Source organism: Lepisosteus oculatus, chromosome 14 (genome assembly GCF_040954835.1).
Source record: "Lepisosteus oculatus isolate fLepOcu1 chromosome 14, fLepOcu1.hap2, whole genome shotgun sequence".
In the NCBI taxonomy this organism is placed as follows: Eukaryota; Metazoa; Chordata; class Actinopteri; order Semionotiformes; family Lepisosteidae; genus Lepisosteus; species Lepisosteus oculatus.
This window is the reverse complement of record NC_090709.1, coordinates 36,880,203-36,886,560: the sequence shown is the minus strand read 5'-3', so window position 1 is coordinate 36,886,560 and position 6,358 is coordinate 36,880,203. Positions and strand designations below refer to the sequence as shown.

Sequence of the window (6,358 nt, the reverse complement as noted above, 5' to 3'; positions counted from 1 at the left end):
CACCTTGCTAGCCAACGCTGGTAACCGAGAGCTAGTTGAAAAACTCAAGGCTGCCCCGTTGGGGTGTGCGGCATCGGTCAAAACGCCCGACCCGGTCTCTAAGATAACCGCAGAAAGGAGATGATCATTAATACCTAGACCCACATGGTTGACTTTGTAACATTTTTTCTGTGGGTATGTGTGTTTGTGATAAATGACTTGAAATGTATATTAAAAAGCGTGAGCAATGTAGTTAAAAATGTTTGTAATAAAATGGCTTGAATGTAACATGTATTAAAAAAGCTTGAGCAATATAACCGCGAATGTATAATAAAAATATTGTATTGATTTTAAATAATATTTTGCGTTCTTTTTTAAATAATAACCACACAGACAATGAAATGTTTCGATTTCATTTTTATTTTAGACGGTCGATTAACATTTATGACATGTTTTAAATTGGCGTTAACACCCGCATAATTGAACATTCCCAGTGGGCAGTGATTCATCGAATATACGTATATTCTCGTCGAAAATCCGGCTATAGGTATATATACATCGCCGCGACGTATAATCAACGTCGAAATGCAACCGTAAAATCGACGACATTAATAAACGCATATATGCACACTGCACAGTGTACGAAGTAAATTATTTTCGCAGTAATTAATGTATTATATTACTATATTTATTATACACGTGTAAATTAATTACTGCGAAAATAATTTACTTCGTACACTGTGCAGAGTGCCGTATACTCCTAGTTGCGGCACACACGATACATACAGTAAAAAGCCTCAGGCTTTTGTTTGTTCAGATGTGTTTTCGACGTTATATATGCGTTTATTAATGTCGTCGATTTTACGGTTGCAATTCGACGTTGATTATACGTTGCGGCAACGTATATATACGTATAGCTATTTTCGACGAGAATATACTGTAACGCAACGGGGGCTCAGGCGGGCGCCCTTGCCGCATCTGGTCGGCCCCTGCACCGTCCGGGGCTCGAACCCGGGACTTCCGCTTCTCTCTGCAGCGACCTAGCCCCGTGAGCTAAAGAGAGATCTCTCCACAGCCCAGTAGCTGTGGTCCTGCTATCACAGGGAAGGGCGGTGACGTCACCCTCTGTGGTACGCCGGCTCTTACACACACTGCTTGTCGGCCGTAAGCGTTACAATACGTATATTCGACGAATCACTGCCCACAGCTTGGCATACAAGGGTTTTGCGGAGGGGGTCTTGCCACCTGCCTGAAAAAAACAGTAAAATGTTTGAGTGCCTATAGTGTTTCTATTTTTATTTTCTTGAGAAAAGTTGATACCATTTCCTGGACACCCCGTCCCCCATCAGTGCGCGGTGCCCGGGGAAAAATCTGTAGGGGGGCGTCTGAAATTCTGAGGGGGGGTGATATTTCGGTTGAAACGGAGCTGTACGGTGCAGCTACCCAAATGAAATCTCGCAGCTATGCCATTGATTAGTGCTTCATGATAGAAGATAACGACTAGCAATCTGGTATTTGCGATGAAGTTCAGTTTCACATTTTTCGTCACTCTCGTGGTTTGTATTGCCTGGAGCGAAAAGTACCATAAGCGTTCATTTTTGCAGCTACATGGAGGTTCTGAATCGTTAAGAAAAAATTGTTGTTAAACCAACAGAAAGCACAGACTGCTATAACTAGTCCTAGTTATATAACGATTTTAAGTATAATGATAAACTACTGCAAGGAATCGGTCCACCTGAGCAAACAGGATCGTAATGTTGACGCTCAATAACGACACTGATATGTGCAGTTCCTGGACGGATAGCCCTCCTGCACATCAAACAGACTGAGTGACTATTCGTGTCAATTAGTGTTGTCTGACCATTGACAAACTACAACTATTTTTTTAGGGCGCAAGTTAAGTTAAGTAAATCCTTTTGCCCCAAACTGAAGGGGCGACACTCCTCCCTCCCCCGGTGACGCCAGGCCTGTCCCCATCCTATTCCATAATGTCATTATACTGTATATAATACAACAGTGACCAATCCTTACTAACTGTATGCGTTAAAATTGCACATCAGCACATAGCAGGGGGTACATAGCCGCAATGTATTATCAATGTTAAATTTCAACCATAATATCTACAACATTAATAAACGCATACGTTGAGAAAATATCTAACCCAGCATATTTTCCAGTTATATACCACAATGCATTGCTAGTATTAGTTGGTCGCCATTTTGGCCACGTTTTTCAAACGTAGAAGAAATCCGCAGAAATCTCAACAATCCTCTTTTTACGAGTAAGTATAAATAATAATACTATCTGGATACATACAGATCTTACTTAATATTATTTTGATTAAAATAGTATGTTAATAAGCAAAAAATGGCACATAAAAATAGTGTGAAGGGGAAGATTACACAAAATCGTTTTGCTGTTTCTCTAATTTGAGAATCAGAAAAAACAGCACATGTTCAACGGGTCATTGAAAATAAGTATGTAACATGTACCATTAACAACGTCAATGCTAAACAACCCTAAATGTTATAGTACCCCATGGATTTGTAAAGTATGTGATGATAATTTTCTCTGATTCTCCTAAAAATATATGGATATTCTTAGAAATTAGAATTGCCTCAGCAAGACAACTTTAAGGAATAACGATATGTTTTTATGGGAAAAAAATAATCGCGGTGTTATACTCCTTTCTGTGTGATTTCTGAAATAATGTTATTGTTCTAAATTTAACTAGGCAATGATACACGGGAAATACCTGCGTAGTGTGACCTTTCTTACTCACCCTTTTGAAGTTAACAACATTTTTATCGCAGTCATTTTGTTCTCTTAATCAAATTAGATTATATAAATGTAAACGGTAGAAAATCTCTGTTAAAATCCCAAAAATAAAACTGATGACAGGAATGGCGGGAAATTACCGAGCGTACGGTATGGTCTAAAACGTGCAACAATGCTGTATGTAATTTATTTACACAGCTTTGCATACAGGAGTTTCGCGAGGCGGTCTTGCCACCTGCCTGAAAAAAAATGTAATTATATGTTGATTTCTTTGAATGACAATATTTCTATTTATATTTTCTTAAGAAAAGTTGATACCATTTCCTTTTATATTCCATCGTCCTTATAGTACCTTACATACAACAGTCACTGTTTATTTACTGTTTATTTGCATGTGTTACAATTATCTGTAGGTGCACATCAGCACGCAGGGGGCACACCAAATCAGACTTTATGTCAAAGCACTATTTATCCCGATGGAGGAAGCGACGTGCAGAGCTAAATGCTCTTTCAGAATCCAGCAGTGATGATCAAGATGACAGTTTTCACATAGATGACACCACGGACGAGAATGTGGAACAATCGTCTGGTGATATGGGTGCTTGTGTCAGTGATGACATTACACACCAGGATTCAAATGACTATGGGTACACTGAAGAAGTTATTACTTCTGAAGAAGAAATCTTGAATGAGGTTGAAATTTCTGACTCTGATGAATCTGATGTAACTGACCCCAGTCCTGAATCTACTGACCTTGTAGATGAGGCACAGACTGACCCAGCAAGGCCAAATCTATCTACCGAACTTGTAGCTTGGTCTGCTAAGCATGGTTGTAAAAGACAGTGTTTCAATGATTTATTGGAGATACTGAGACGTCAGGGGCACAAGCTTCCAAAGGATTGCAGGACTCTCCTACAAACACCTAATAAAGTGCAAATCAGTGATAAATGTGGTGGTCAGTACATTTACCTTGGATTAAAGAAAGGAATCCTGAAAAACATATCTTCTTCTAAAACATTCCAAGAAGGCATGCATTCTGTAGACCTGTGTATCAATGTTGATGGAGTTCCTCTCTTCAAATCTACATCTGTGCAATTTTGGCCTATTTTATGCTCTTTTCACCAATTCCAGCCTTTCATTGTAGCATTATTTTGTGGAGGGTCCAAGCCTGAATCAGTTGATGATTATGTGAGTGACGTTTTAGAGGAGTTAAAGTTACTCACCAATAATGGCATTCACTTTGAAGATAGAGTATTTAATGTTACTGTGAAGGCTTTTATATGTGATGCCCCTGCACGCTCATATCTGAAATGCTGCAAAGGACACAATTCGTACTTTGGCTACGAAAGATGCAAAATTAAAGGGAGCTGGGAGGGAAGAGTTGTTTTCACAGGGGATGAGGCATGTAATGATCGTACAGATGAACAATTCAAGAACTTTGAGTACAAGGAACACCAACAAAGACTTTCTCCCTTAGCTGCTGCTGGAATTGGGTGCGTAAGCCAATTCTCCCTTGACTACATGCATCTAGCTTGTCTTGGTGTTGGCAAAAGAATTCTTATTTTCTTAAAGCAAGGACCACCTAAATGTCGACTGTCTGTCAGGCAGAGGAAAGAAATTTCTGATAATTTGGAAATTCTTAGCGGAAAGATGCCTGGGGAATTTGCTAGACAGCCAAGATCCCTATCAGAGCTTGACAGATGGAAGGCTACAGAGTTCCACCAGTTCCTTTTGTATACAGGCCCCATTGTGCTTCGTAATGTTGTATCAAAGGAGCTATACACCCATTTTCTGATGCTAACAGTTGCTCTTTCCATTATGTTGGACTCGGACGAAAGAAAGAGAAATGCCTATTTCAACAATGCCCAAAAACTGCTTGATACCTTTGTTGACAATTCTCAGCATTTGTATGGACCAACATTTGTTGTATATAATGTGCACAGTTTGAGACATCTACATCAGGATGTGGTACAATTTAATTGTTCCTTAAATTATGTATCTGCATTCCCATTTGAAAACTTTTTACAGTCCTTGAAGAAACTTGTGCAGAACAGTCATAACCCTATAACTCAAGTAGTAAAGAGAATGAAGGAGAAGGAAAGAGTTCAGAGCAACTATGAAGCATCTGGTTCACGGATGTATATTTCGTCAAGACAAAAAGACTGTTGTTTCCTGTTGGATAATGAGGACTTTGCATTTGTGAAGGAGAAAAGAGCAGACAGAAGTCTTCTATGTGATGTTGTACGACAGACTCAGACTTCTTCACTGAACCATGTGAGTCAAAACTGCTTAATATTGTATATGTTAATAGTCTGGAGGTGCATGCAAGGGAGAAATTCCTCTCTGTAAAAGAGTTGCACAGAAAAGTAGTGTGTCTCCCATATGGTGCTGGTTATGTCCTTTTCCCTCTTCTTCATGGCATAGAACATAATCCTGTTCCACGAAGAAGTTGCAACTTTGATTCACACAGGATGCTTCAGTCTGCTCTTTTCTCATGGTGAAGTTTAAATTTTAAAGTTTGTGAGGAATTGCATGTAGTGAATACCATCTAACTACAAATGTATAAATAAAGCAGAATGTTTATTATTGAATTATGTGTTTTTATTGAGTATAATCATTATAAGCGAACGCAAGTGCAGTAATCAGCACCACAATCTGAATTAAGACTCAAAATTAAAATGTGTATGTCTGTTTCAGGTGATGTGGACACGCACTGTTTGGATAGAGCAGGAGGGGTGGTTGAGGGAGTCTTGCCCTCAAACTGGGTGGATGCCCGAAGAGAGTATGTGTGGTGGCCGAATGATCCAAAGCAGGCCACAAAACTATACAAAGCCAACCCTAATAAAGATACTTGGGTTACCTTCAAGGTCATTAAAGTTAAACATACATCAGGTATAGCCTTCTTTGAAAATAAGAGCAAATTCCTGTTAATTATTATAAATTCCGATTGAATATTTACAGTAACTGTCTATGTACATGTATTAGTGCAACAATACCTTTTTCATATTTGATCATATGTAATGTAAATATAATTATTTGTAGACAAGAAATCAGAGTGTGATCACTTTGATTTAACCACCTGTTACGGATGCTGAAGACGAGGATGAGACACCCAATCCAAAACGCAAAAGTAAGAAGCGGGTGTTCTCTGATTACGTTGATGGTATGTAAAAGTAACAATCTCAATAGCTATATTTTTAACCAGTTATTAATATCAACTGATGCCTCATTTAGCTTGTACCTTGTTATTGATTTTTTTTACAACTCTTTAAAATAAGTCATTTTGAAAGGTGTTCTGTATGAAAATGTTAAAAATCTTATCAGATTTGTTGATAATGGAAATTGCTAAGAATTTTGGTTAGCTTATTCTATGTTAAACTAATTTTCAGTATTATATTGAAATATGATAATTTTCTATTATATTACAGACTTTGATTCTGATGCAGCTACTCCGAGTAAGTCCATTTCTCTGCCTTCAAATTTCCCAAAATAAAGGAAATAAATTTATTGTAAAAAGTTACAGATCAAGTTGATTAAATAATTTAATTTGATATGAAATATTTTACTGCCATATCTTTTCTGTTTAGAAAAGAAGAAGCCA

The 6,358-nt window shown here is 38.1% G+C and overlaps 1 protein-coding gene across 1 annotated transcript in view; it reads left to right on the top strand.

Moving 5' to 3' along the window:
• LOC138243445 (uncharacterized) overlaps window positions 1-6,358 on the top strand; it is a 252,123-nt gene that overhangs the window by 145,749 nt on the left and 100,016 nt on the right. The gene's annotated exons all lie outside the window — the stretch shown is intronic.